This window comes from Lissotriton helveticus, chromosome 10, assembly GCF_964261635.1.
Source record: "Lissotriton helveticus chromosome 10, aLisHel1.1, whole genome shotgun sequence".
NCBI classification, from domain to species: Eukaryota; Metazoa; Chordata; class Amphibia; order Caudata; family Salamandridae; genus Lissotriton; species Lissotriton helveticus.
In genome coordinates, this window is record NC_136071.1 from 899,750,061 (window position 1) to 899,764,419 (window position 14,359).

Below are 14,359 nucleotides of genomic sequence, written 5' to 3' on the forward strand. Positions count from 1 at the left end.
TATGGAAACACAGACCGGCAACTTGATTGGCATGCTCTTTAAGCACCAGTGCCTGATCCAGATGCACACCAGGATTTTTTACAGTCTGTTTTGGACTCGGCACTGGCCCAAGATCTAGAGGCCACCACTCTGGGGACCACAATAGTGGAGCTTCTCCAAATAACATCACCTCTGTTTTGCCTACATTACACAGGAGGCAGTTTATGGCCATCCAGTTTGAGACCGCCCTCATACCATCCGCAAAAGATTTTATTGTTGCTAGAGTGAGGGACTGGAAAGGGAACAGAAGCTGGGTGTCGTCAGCATAAGACACCGGGGTGAAACCATATTCTCTCACAATGTCAGCCAAGGGGGCCACATACACATTAAATAGTGTAGGGCTTAGACATGAGCCTTGTGGCACTCCCTTGGTGAGCTCCCTAGAGATGGAATGGAGGGAGCCCAATCTGACACCTTGTGAGTGGCCTGTGAGAAAACTCTCCACCCAGGACAGGGCCACACCCCCTATACCCACCTCCCGCAAGCGGCCGAGAAGAATCTCATGTGACACCGTGTCGAAGGCAGCGGACAAATCTAACAGCACCAGAATCATTGAGCCTCCTCCATCTAGTGTCATCCGGATCGTATCGGTCACTGAGAGGAGGGCGGATTCGGTGCTGTGATTGGGTCTGAACCCCGATTGAGAGGAGTCCAGACCCCCCGCTGCCTCGATGTATTTTGACAGACAGGTGTTCACATGTTTCTCGGCCATCTTGCTGAAGTATGGCAAAAGGGAGATGGGTCGGAGGTTGGAAAGCTCTGTCCATGGGTGTGCTGTGTTCTTACGAATAGGGTTCACCACTGCTTTCTTCCACTCCATGGGTACCCGCCCTTCCTTGAGAGAAAGATTTAATACAAATTTGATCTCAGGTCCAATCAAAGTGCTCAAGCGAACAATCATTTTGGCGGGTAGAAAATCATCCGGATACCCAGATTTTATGTGACTGATAAGATTGGAAAACAACAAAGGCCTGTAGTATTTTATAAAGTTCCTTAGAGGAATTGCCTGCCTCATCAAGTTGCTGGATAAGACTGTTCTTCCTTGCCAGCCTAATATTTTTATAGTAGTTCGATTGGGCCTCTTGATGTGCCTTCTTATTCTCCTCAGTTCGAGTTTTCCTCCATTTCTTCTCAATCTTTCTACATCCCTGTTTCTCTACTCTAAGTGCTTCAGTGTACCATATTTCTCGCTTAGAGGTGGGATGTTGTTTATGTAATTTTAGCCGTGCTAGTATATCGGCTGCCTTTATGAGGGAGTCATTAAGTTTGGAAAGAGCTGAGTCCACACTATCTGTCTCAGTGAAGATGGGTCTCTTCCATACCCTCTGCAGCTCTTCTACTGTTATTTTGTGCCACTGTCGCCGCCAAATTGGCGGGAGAGGTGGCTTATGGGAGGGTTTATGTACACCCAATAAGGAAAATTCAACCAAATAGTGATCAGACCAGCTTATTTGAGTAGCAGGGTAGCATCGTACATAGGAGCAGTTGGAAAAAAGTATATCCAATGTATGACCTCCTATATGCGTAGGGCCCTTGTTCTGCATTTCTAGGCCCAAGGTGGAAAGATCAGCTAGTAGCGTTAAGGTTTCTGGGTGCAAAGGAATATCAACATGAATATTAAAATCACCCAGGAGAATGAAGTTTTCTTTCGCTTTAAAATGTGGTGCCAATACCTCCAGAAGGGATAGAGTAAAGCCCGACATAGGTCCTGGAGGGCGATAAACTAGGGCTCCTTTCCAAAAGGTTTTAGCAGCGGAGCTTATTTTAAATATCATAATTTCCATAGATGAGCAATGAATTTGCTCCAGTATAGTGACCTTCAAGTCCTCCTTATGTAGAATAGCTAATCCACCCCCGGTTTTCGTAGGGCGGTCAAAGTTTAAAAACGTATAGCCTGAGGGGACCCCTAGCAGTATAGCAGGGACAGTATGGGGTTTCATCCAGGACTCAGTTAAAAAGCATATATCAGGCTGTAGTGAGAATACAAGGTCCCATACTTCTGAATGGTGCTTGGGTAGAGAACGCACATTCAATAGAAAGCTCTTCAAGCCACACTCAGACAGGGGTTTCTCTTGCTTTTCCCTAACAGTTGGTATAATGTGGGATGCCTGAAACTGACAGTTAATACAAGAAAACGAACCCTCTAAACATGGCCAAGAGTCTTTATTGCAGCCTTTAAGAGGGGCAGTACATAATTGTTTTAAAAATTGACTAGAATACCTTATTCTAGACGCCTTTATAGTAGTAGAGGATCCCCGGGAAACAGAGCCCATAGCCCCTAGCCCCGTCCTGGCGCGGACGGGCGCTGACGGGCTACTCTTTGACTCCTCTTAGGCGATCCCTTAGGCGTTCCCCTGCGCGCGACCGCTGCGCGCTCTGTATGGTGGGAGGGCTTTATGGCCCTCGCACTTGGGGAAGCTAGAACGCTAACCGCTCGTGAGACGGAAGTGTGTCTGGCTCTTGCCTGTCCGCCCTCCGCTCTACGGTGCTAATCACCGAGTCGGAACGAGGCGTGCAGGCTAGCAATTGAGCACAAACTCCCTGAAAGGCTTGGTGCGTGTGAGTAAATAAAAAATTAAATGCAGCAAGATTACATTATTTTTAAAATGTCCGTTTTAAAATCGCACAGCAGACAGTAAATTCAGTCAGTCTTCCTTACAGCAGCGCTAGCTGGTATCTGAAGCGGATCAGGGGAGACTCTGCCACCGTCTACTCCTTACCGCAAGCGCCCGCTGCTCTTTCCTGCCTTTATGGCCCTCGCACTTGGGGAAGCTAGAACGCTAACCGCTCGTGAGGCGGAAGTGTGTCTGGCTCTTGCCTGTCCACCCTCCGCTCTACGGTGCTAATCACCGAGTCGGAACGAGGCGTGCATCATTGTTGATTCAGATTTTTATCCCTGTAACAACTGAATGATGTCTTCCGATTTGCCGAACTATAAGTGTCTCCTCATGAAAATACTGTTATATTTGGATGACAAAACATTGTTGCATTATGTTGGAAACTCTTGTTCTTCTCCCTTGAAGTCAAATATGAATTATGCCATGTCAACTTACATCTTTCACGTTTCTGTTATTGTTAATTCAAAGTGTGGCCTCCAACATTATGCTTACAAATATTACTGTACTTCTGTGTCTTAGACAAAACTGCGATTTGTCCCCATTCATACACTCAGACTACCGGTATGTTAATGTAACGGGATAATATGTTGTATTAATATGCGTTTCCACAACCCTCATTACACCAGACGTCATTTACATCGCGCTGACGTTATCAATCAGGCCCTCTCTACCATGTCGAGCTTTCACACAGCTATGGGCGTCCTTAGCAACCACCTTGCAAAGATCTAGTCGGTCCTTACTCTCTATCATGCTTCCCACGTCACGCAAAATCCGAGCGTGCACGCAAGAAGCGGTGACTTTGCCCTATTTCTTCTCAGGTCAGGCACTGGCGGTCACCGTTTTTATGAACCAACAGGTAAGCCTGTGCGCTGCTCTTTTCTTTTTCTCACTTTAGTCACACGATGGAGCCCTGACACCTCGCATGAGGTTTTTCGTCAGCGTTTGTCTGCAGGGTGGAAAACAAAATTATTTTAATATAGTATTGTGTTAAACCAACCTCGCCGCCATAGGAGTAACGATCACATTTATTTACTCCCGAGTCCATAGTCATGAGCCCGGACAACAATTATTGTGCTCAAATCCCCGCCGCCGAACGACGGACGATTACATTTGTTTAGGCCCTAGCCTATAGTCAATAGAGCGTTGTCACATCACTGCTTAGTTGTTATCTATTGACACGAACGATGGGCCCTGATCCACGTTCTTACTAATCAGTTTTACGCAAGATAGGCACTGAAAGAGACTCACCTTTAATGTACGCTTTTGTCGCTCAGGGTGTGTATTGTTTCCTCTAGCCGCGACGCAATCATCCCTGTTTAATTTCCTAGTTCCTCTAATTAAAGTACTTGTCTCAAGATGAACGATGTATTGACGGTTCTCTTTGGGCTTAATCCTTTAGATGTGATGAGTTGCAACTATGCAATTTCAGGCTTTTCCATTGCTGGTGTACCTACGGGTTAATCGGTAGCTGTATTGTTTACTCCTCTTCAGATCCAATCTGCTCATCTTTTTCCCGACTAATCCCGGTTCCTAGAATTACACCCGTGTGCATTCATTACCCACCTTCCCTAATTAAGAAGGAAGACCTTCCCACGACTGCCTCTGCGCCTGGCTTTTGGCGTACACTCAGTAAGTGCAGCATGGCCGCCAACCTCTCTTGAATTTATAACTGTGTGCCGGGCAACCGGCTAATGGTCACCTTTATCGCTTAGGTGACGTCTCCCTTTCTCTGCCACGCAATTTTGATGAGCCCTGGAGCCTCGTGTCATCCCAACAGTTGTGCTGTGAGAGATACCCCACTCCCGTCGCTGCAGTCATGGTAACATAACAATTGGCCCAGTTTACTGGGATTCACTATATTTTAAATGTTCATTGTAATAGTGAGGTTTTAAAACACACACCCCTCTCTCCCATAGGTGCCCACTTCACCTAGCACCTCACACCAGTCCTGATGAAGACCCCAGCAGTAAGGTTAAAGACACCTACGATCAAGGGGTCGAAACGTCGACTCTTCAATACCTGCCTAATAACTCTTCAACAGTGATTGAATAACTGTGATATTTTGTGTTATATGGCATTACATTTCTATTGTTTAGATGCTGGCTATGTGGTATATATTCATCTGTATACCAAAACTGTTTGTGATTTACTGCCACTACCTTTCAACCACCCTACCCTTCACTAACTACCTTTCACCACTCATTCCCCTTCGGGCACCACCTTTGTAAATTTCCCATGATACGGTTTCCTCATAAGTAAGACATTTGTACTTTTGAACTTTCACCAATGTGATTAAAAACATTGTGTGCTAATCTATTGCGATTTTTTGTCTTGATAAATTGCTGCAGATGCTTTATGACTTTGTTTTCCCTGTTTATGTAATTCCTTCCATACACTGGGACCCCTTTGGTTATATACTACCTCATAGCGAAGGCAGGTGGGCAGAGATGGAGGGCTGTGCTGATAGTTTACAAGGCCCTCGTAAGGCTGAAGAGCTGGCGGCAGAGACCCGTGTCCTTGTCTTGCCCGCTGCTGTAATCAACTCCGATTGGATCATCTGACATAATACTGAGCCCTGTTTGCGCAAATACTTAATTTGTTTATTGGTGCATACTTTCCTAACCTGGGGCATACATTCCTAACCTTGCAGTTTTCACCGTAACATTTTCACCATCTCACACCACTAGGAGACCTCTTTAACCGTGTGTTTAATTGAACGAAACACTTATTTACACCACAGCTGAACTGTGTCCTGCACTGTCCTGTCATACTCAAAACAAAACCACTTTCCGTTCAGCAAAACCAACCTCTAAAGCACTTGCAAAGTATAGCCTTAATGGTCAGTGGATCACAGTGCTTCTCTCACTCGCAGGCAGCCCTGAACATGCAGCACTAACCCAGGAACCCTTCACAGCACTTAGCCTGCAGAAATAAAATGTACAGATAAGCATGTAATGGGGCATGTGGACTTAAGCTCTAATGTGTTTTTACACTTCTATTCACCCCAGTGGTGGGGACTTCATTTTAAATCACTATTACCAATAAGAGTAGGTATGCTCTAAAAGGTCATAAAGGCACCTACTGGGCTGCACAAACCGCTTACCAACAGTGCTAAGCTACATTCCTGGCTTTTGTTTAACAGACCTTTGTTTTCAGGTTTGTTGTTTCAGCCGATGAACCAGGAATCCAACTTCCATAATCCATTTGCCTCAAAAAGAAAACCCAAACCTTGAGTACAACCTCCTTTGAGACAATAACTTTACTGGCAACCTTAATAGAGAGATGTGTGATGTCACTTCTTCAGCCTCATGGCAATTTTATGATGCCAAAGCGTATTCGGTGGTTACTTTCTCCGAGTAAGGTATTCTTCCAGGATATGTATTCCATTTTCCTCGTGGCTGTGTTTGTTTTCAAGGGTTCTGCAGTAAGGGTGACCACCTTCACCAGAGAAACGTACTGGTCATTTTTTTTTTTTTACAGTTTAAGAGTGAGAAAAGCACACCGGCGTAGCTGGGGGGGGGGCGAGGGGGGCGGACCGCCCCAGGCGGCACTGTTTCGGGGGCGGCGCGCGCGCGGCAGCCTTTATAATTTATTTGGGGACACTCAGTGAGTGTCCCCAAATAAATTGTAAAGGCCGCCGCAATGGGCCATCAGTGCTGCCTGCGCCTCCGTTTGAAGTGAAAGCAAGCTTAGCTCACCTGCTTGCAATTGCTGAACACACGCACCACCACACATAGTAGTGGTGGTGTGGTGCTTGCGCGAGTCGCGACCGGGTCACCCTAGCTACGTCTGACGTCACCGGGCCGAGGTGCGCAAGACCGCGCTGCCAACTGCAAATGTGAGGTGCGTGCGTGACCTCTGCAGAACACCGATGTAATGCAGAAAACTTAAGATTCCGGTGAGCCCAGGCGCGCAACACCCATTGGGCTCACGGGGCTTCAGCCCCCCTGTCGTGCCTGTCAGCCCAGGCTGACACAGCTTCGCGGGCTGGCGAGCATGTAATTGCAGCAGCACCCGAGTACTTAACAGGTCTTTAAAAGACCATTTAGTTGTAAATGAGGCTTTTGTTGTGTGGTCACTCCTTCTCACAGCCACTTTGTCCGTGGTTGGAAGCATTAGCCCCCCCCCCCCCAAAATATTTTCAGCCCCCCCCCCCCGAAATTTGGCTCTAGTTGCCCGCCTGGGTGAGCCTGTTTTCTTTTCTTTTACCAAACAAATGTAATAACTCTTTTGGTAGAGCCAGGGCTGACACTGACTCCGTGACACACTCATCTGTAGGTGGTGCGGCCTCAGCAGGCGGCTTGGCTGCGCTGCCCTGCGGCCATGAATCAATGCCACGATAGTCACAAGGGGGTCCTGCACCGTGGCGCTGCCCGGACCATCGGTCTGTGCGGCGGGGGTGGAGGGGTATGGGTGGGAGACCAGAGTGTCACTCACACTGTTCCCCTGACCTGCCTACGACGTTTGTTCAATATGCAGGTAAAGTAGAACTGTGTGTCATTGGCCCACTTTATCTTCTTGGCCAGTTCATATTAGCGCAAATTCCAGCCGAAGATATTTATTGTTTTTAAAGAAGGCTTTCTTTGTTATATCAGAAAGCTCTTTAAAGTAGCGCTAAGTAGCGCTAAGAGACTTGCTAAGTGAAAGTCACAGATAAGTCCTGTGATTAATGTTCCCACTGGAGAGAGGTCACAGTTTTCTCTACTGGCAGTTTTCACTCACCATAACTATTGCTGAGGGTTAATATGCCTGATATAAAGAAAGTCTGCCACTTTTACAGAACTGTATTGTATGTGGATAGCTCAGTGGGTTTCTGCTTTTGTGACAGAGATCCCTTTCTTACTTGTGCTTCAGTTGCACCTGGAGCTGAGGTCGGGGTGGAGGGTGCTGATTATTTAAAAATTAAATAATAACTTTAAAAGCATCTGCTGCAGAGTTTGACTTTCTTGTTGCACAAATGTGTGATTTCCGATTCTTGTCTGTTTCCATGGACTTCATTGCATAATTTTGGTTGCAAGAAAGAGTCACTTTAGATGTGTCACACATTTATTCACTGAATGTCTCTCATAAATCCACTGAATCTATAAAAATTTCACACACAAGCAATATGAAACATTAGCAGCTGTGCTTAAATGGGTGTAATTTCTAATATTTATATGTTTCCCTTGTCTTCATTGCTTGATTTACTTGCTATAAAGTGTCACTCATATTTGTGGAAATGTCACTTATAATCACACTGAAATTATGAAAATGCCACACATAGCATTCTGAAACCTTGGCAGTGATGGTGGTGAGGGGGGAGTATTCTTGGACTAGGCCTGAGCAAGCCGGCTGATGGATGAGGTCGAGGATCGGTAGCATAAGGGCGACTAGTGGGCTCTTCATCCTGTGTGAGAGTACAGCAGAGAGAGAAGAGGGACAGGGTGCAGATCGAGCAGTCAAAGCCTTCCCAACCGCAGCAGAAGACTGGCGGGAAGGTGGGGGCGGTGGTATGCCACTCCCACCTTTTTCACTCCGCCATTCCCTAGTTCAGATGTGACTAACTCTTCCTTCCTTTATGCCCGGCCTGCTGTTAGCTGTACATCAGGTGCCAGCTGCGCCCCTCCACGTGCTCAAATCATGAGCTGAACATTACAGGCATTGCCCTGCAACTGCAGGAACGTAGACATGGCTGCCGGTTGTACAGTGGGGTGTCGGAGAACATTCCATAAAGTATAGAACTCTGCGAATGCTGGTAATTTCTACGTTTTTATTTCTTTATTTAAAATTTTATACCACACGCAGACGACAAAGTACTTACTCTATAGTTTTTTTTTACAAAAAAAATGTGAGAAATGATTTAAAATAATAATCATACATATTTACAAAGAAATTTTCAGGATGACGTCAGAGCATTTTCAGAGAAGGTAATAACCAAGAGAAATAACCAAGGATTGGGAACACCCAGTGTTGCTCGAATAATTTTCAGAGTGGTGTCGCTGCCATCAATGCTTCATCACTGAACTCACAATGTTGCACATATATCATTAAAGCATGGTGTGTTCGCGCATTGTCATTTATAGACAGCACAATCTCCATTGAATGGGTCACTTAACTTGCAAAGACATACAGTTTTACAGATAAAACTTATATACGCACAAGCGATGTGTGGAAATCGGGTGTCAATCAATCAAACAAACAGGATTTGCATAGCGCTACTTATCACCTGTGAGGGTATCTAGGCACTGGGGGATGGTGGCGGTGCTGCTGATGAGGGACGTTAAATGAATAACCATGTTTTTAGGCCCTTCCTGAAATCCTGCAGGGTGGCAGTCTGTGTGTTCTTTGTACTGCCGGTCACCGGTGTATTAAACTGTGTAGCCTTGGACCGTGTCATGTATGTGCATGTAACTTGCATGATCGAGGTAACTATTAGCGGCGATACTACGTGTCTCTCGGTCCTTTTTCCCCAGCACCCCTCCACCCCCACTCACCCCTCTCCCCAGGGGCGGCAATCTGAGGGATAGCCCCGGCCGCCACAAGCTCTAGCTACGCCCCTGGAAAAGCCCAGACATGATACTTAAATATAGCATTATATAAATTGGTCTGTAATATTTTTAACACAACCTTTCTGTTTTAGTTTACTTTAATTGTCAGTCAGGAATCATTATGACAGTTTTAAAACACATTTGAAAGTGCTTCTTATATTTACTGCTTAAACGATGTACTGATAAGGAGAAACAATACCAGGCCTACGTAAGTTTCTTACCTGCTGGCACACTAAAAAACAGTCATAAAGGGTAATAAAAAATAAAAAAAACAGCCAAGTGGCTATACTTTCTGCATTCCTTTGTGCTACTTCTTTGCTGCCATTCTCGACTTTCTCCTTTAGCCCACAACACTTCACTTCAGCACTCCCTCCACCCTCCCTCAGACACCTCCCTCTCTCCTAAGTCCACTTTTTTCCTGCCTCTTCAAGGAGATAAACATTGCATCTTGTGAGCTCTAAATTCAGATCTTCTTGGAGTTGCTGCTCACTACGCTGTCCGACACAGCAGGGATCTTGCCCCCAGAATCAGTAGGGGTAAGCGAATAAAATGGCTCCTGTACTTTCCACTGAGGGGGATAGGACACTCCCATGGCTTTAAGTCGGGCGGGTCCTGCCGGTGCTAAGTACCAGCAGTTCCAAAAAGCAGGTGCCCAGACAGATACCAATCAGACTTCCCCTTTTAGCCCTTGTCCTTAGGGTGGAACGTTTTTTTAAACTCTGCAGTAGTATTGCTCTTCATTGCCTTTCATGTAAAGTCAACGAGACTTGTTATAGTTCTTTCACTGTCTCATCATTTCACAACTGAAGCATTTTCAAGATTATATACAAGGAAGCCGTAGTTGTTGCTTATTTGGCATATGCAACAAACAACCATTGACGAAGTCAATAGACCTGGTTTATTGTAGGTGTAATGTTACTTGTTGTATTATATATCTGGAGCACTGACAGAAGCAGCAAAATAACATTCAGGAGGCACACTATGTCAAGCACATTTTTAGCTTATGTGTGTTTAAGCCACGCCCTTAATTACATCCGCCAAGCCCTTTAGAGAGAACCCTCAGTTTTTTCATTCCACTTAAAGCCCTGGACACTCCTCACTGTCAAAATTGAACCATCAGAGTTTGGTATCTATTTTTGCTAATTGTTTCTTCTAAAACTTCCTAATGCAAAAAGAAGTTAAACAGAGGTGTTGTATGTACAACATTATTTTGATTTACTCCATATAGCCAAACATGCCAGCAATGTCACAGGCCGTGCTCTAGAAGCCATGCTCATGTGTATAAGACAAAATAGAAAAGTTACCTTTACATTTTTGTTGTTGCCTGACAACCTCTGGACTCACAAGGACATGCTCTTTGCAGCAGGCATCTTAAACTTCTGCACTACTTTAGCATGTCAGCTCTCAGCACTGTGAGTTGCAGCATAGAGAGGCAGGTGAGGCCCTATAAGGTCATGTTTCTTAACACGCGTTCTCCCTCCCTCCCTGATTTCTTGTTTCTTATGGAAACATGGCTAAACAACTCTTCTAACCCCACTATTGCCTCGTCAATCCCTAACGGGTACAAGGTGCTTAGGAAAGACCGTTTGGCGAGGAAGGGAGGGGGTAATCGCCATTGTGTTTAAACAGGAGTTTGACTGTACTGCCATCTCTATGGACCATGTTGAGGATGCGGAATGTCTCGGTTTCCGTTGTACACCAATGCCTGGCCGGGGTCCTAATCTATAGGCCCCCTGGTCCGACTGGCCCATTTCTGAGATCACTAGGAAATAGGCGCTTGCACAGCACTGCTTCCTAGCAACATGTAAGTCACCAATAGTTTACATTTTAGTATTTACAAAATGTTGTTAAAATGCCTATCTGCCACAAATGTTGTACGTAGTTCTTGGCACAGTACTTTCTTGTGAGCCAACAAAAGGGCCGTACACTTTCTCCGGACTGCCCTCTCCCGCCACGCCATTCGTATTACTTTCCAGTTGCCATGTGTTTGCAATGCAATAAGTCTTGCATTGGTAAAAGTAAGGGCTATTGGCGTTGCAAATTATAATGTTTGTTAGATTTTTTTTCCTAAAGAAAAAACAGCAGTAGCAAAAGAAAATTCACATTACTTATATACCTATGCTACTGCTGGGATATTTGTTAATTACAACAAGGGGTGGTGATGGACAGAGTCTCTGAATTAAGCAGAGTACTCTCACCCAGTCAAGAGATCAGGGCTAGATCCAACACCGTTTTTTAGCTCATTGCACCATCCCAGTTTCAGAACCTGGCTGTATGCAAATTAGTCTGTCCCTGGCCCAGTGCATCATGGGAACAGGGCAGACCAGACTACAAAAGCCAATTCTTACACTGGGAAGGAAACAAGCTTCCGGGGAACGGTTTCTGGCATTACAGCCGTCTTCGGCCCGGCTTGCTTGAATCCTGATGGTGCAATGAGCAAGGGACTCACATCTGAGTATACCCTTCCACGCTTAGGGTGGACAAAATTATTTACAACAAGGGGTGGTGATGGACAGAGTCTCTGAATTAAGCAGAGTACTCTCACCCAGTCAAGAGATAAGGGCTAGATCCAACACCGTTTTTTAGCTCATTGCACCATCCCAGTTTCAGAACCTGGCTGTATGCAAATTAGTCTGTCCCTGGCCCAGTGCATCATGGGAACAGGGCAGACCAGACTACAAAAGCCAATTCTTACACTGGGAAGGAAACAAGCTTCCGGGGAACGGTTTCTGGCATTACAGCCGCCTTCGGCCCGGCTTGCTTGAATCCTGATGGTGCAATGAGCAAGGGACTCACATCTGAGTACACCCTTCCACGCTTAGGGTGGACAAAATTATTTACAACAAGGGGTGGTGATGGACAGAGTCTCTGAATTAAGCAGAGTACTCTCACCCAGTCAAGAGATCAGGGCTAGATCCAACACCGTTTTTTAGCTCATTGCACCATCCCAGTTTCAGAACCTGGCTGTATGCAAATTAGTCTGTCCCTGGCCCAGTGCATCATGGGAACAGGGCAGACCAGACTACAAAAGCCAATTCTTACACTGGGAAGGAAACAAGCTTCCGGGGATATTTGTTAACACACAATAAATCAACAAACATTATCAGGCAAGACCTATTGCATTGCAAATGCTTGTTATTTATCTGGGGTGTGTGGAGGGGGGGGGGGGGGTTAAGTGCCTCTTAGCTACCTCTCGGCATGAGGACCAGCTCCCTCCTCACACGGTAGCATTAATTTGCACGTTTGCAGGTAAGGGAAAGAAATTAAGTGTGAGGAGAAAAAGAGAGCCAGCGACAAACGCAGAGACAGTTTGCACAGGACATTGGTGTGAAAGTAAGAATGAGCGTTGTTTCTCAATTTTCTGATTTTTAATTACAAAAAATCAGTACGAACCAGCTTTGGTAAATGGCTTGCTTGTTTTAAGCAGATAAGCGGCACGCAGTGTAAAACACAAGATTTCCAATTCACAGATTTTGGCTTACATCCGTATTTACACATGCATGCCTCTTGCAAAGGATTCCTAGTTACGCTTCCTTAGTCATAAGATCACCCTCCCACCATATTCATTGCACGATTCGAAAGCCCCAGTAAGTACTCGGTTTAAAGTAACAATGCAAGCAACATCCGGTCATGCAGCACGCCTCTGCTCAGCCTCACTGGACTTACATGCGTTCACCGTACAGGCAATGCACTTCAATATCACATTTCCCATCCCTAAAGCGGTCAAGTGCCTCACACTGCGTGTAAGACATTTGGCCAGTCCTCGTGTTTTTTAAAGCGTAGAACTTTGCATTCTGTGACTTGTGGTTTAGGAAAAATACAGTTTGTAAAATGTTATATGCTAAAAACCAAGGACTCGCAAAGGCACAAGCAATTACTTGATTCTATTTGGCATGCACGTTCCCCGCCACCCTTTCTCCCATTAACATGACCACCTGTCCGCTACTTACACGGACGGTCAGTGAACTCACTCCGTTGTCTGACTTTTAAGGATATTAGTAGTCCGTAATTTCAGCACGTCCGGGTCGTATAACAACCAATCCCACGAATGAACGTCATTCTAGGAGACGCTTTTTGGCAGGCGGTGCTGCCGATGTATTTCGCTACAGCCAATCCCAGGGCACCACAAAGTATATGTACGTGAGACGATTGGCTGTCTGTCTGAGACTTCCTTCAACAGTCAGTGGTGTCGCCCAACCTGGGCTGGCTGCGTGAAAGGCGCGTGCTGGTCTCGTTCTTGGCTGTGGTAGACCAGGTTATAGTGCCGCCCCCTCTGTTCTAGATTTTCGGGAGCAGCTGCTGACATCGGTGATCAAGCGATTGCTGTACGCGGGCTTTTCCCGCTGTAGCCCATCTGTTGACGAGTAGAGTAATACCGGAGCGCGCCCGATGGCCGTGTACGCCCTGTACTCTGCTGCGGTAGTTCTTTGAGCTCCGGGTGAGGCGGTGCCACACAGGGCGCGGTCGATGGACTTGCAGTTCTATAACCCCGTAGGTGCAAAGTATCCCTTCCCGTTAAGTGGTTTTGGGATTACTTTGGTGTTTGAGGCATGTCCTGGCCAACCGTGGGTCTGCTTTTCTCACAATATAGGTGTTTCCAAGTACATGGATTGAGGATTTTACGTGGTAGAGAATATTCACAACGCAGTCATTTTTTGGGGGGAGGAAGGGGGGATACAAATGGTGTGCAGAGACAACGGGCAGCTTTAGCTGTGCTTGGGCAAACTTGTTGCTTCTAATAAATTACATATAGTTCGACTGAACTTTGTGCCACCCAATTGTCCATGATTGGTAAAATGTTCTTTCTCTTTTATTTGATGAATTTATTTCTTAGTCTTGTATTTGCCCAGCTCTGTAGAATTACATTCTTGGAGATTCGATTGGATGAGTCGAATCCTTCTCCCCCCCCCCCCAGCTTATTCCTCCTAACTTTCCAGTGACAAAACATTCACCACCTCCTTTAGTCCTGAACGGACCTGGCCTCCCAATTCTTGCTAGACTGTACCCATGAGGAGCAGGGTCAAGACTGATTTGCATATGATGGGTCCAAACGGGTGGCATAGTGAGCAAAACGACTAAGCCCAGGTCTTTTGACTTGGGGCGATTGGTTGAAAAGTTTCAGTACTCCATCCATCATCTTGTTGTGTTTACTGTGTTTGCCCCAACTGGCGAGAT

At 45.9% G+C, this 14,359-nt stretch overlaps 1 protein-coding gene across 4 annotated transcripts in view; it reads right to left on the bottom strand.

Annotated features, from left to right (window-relative positions):
• LOC144784620 (thiamine pyrophosphokinase 1-like) overlaps nt 1–13,580 on the bottom strand; it is a 1,414,696-nt gene extending 1,401,116 nt beyond the window's left edge. Inside the window, exon 1 of one of the 4 annotated variants that reach the window (XM_078663541.1) lies at nt 13,135–13,580. The gene's annotated coding sequence lies outside the window, so the exon portion shown is untranslated. The remainder of the gene's footprint in view (nt 1–13,134) is intronic. The other 3 variants (XM_078663543.1, XM_078663544.1, XM_078663546.1) reach the window with 3 other exon arrangements.
• Between the last annotated feature and the right edge of the window lie 779 nt (nt 13,581–14,359).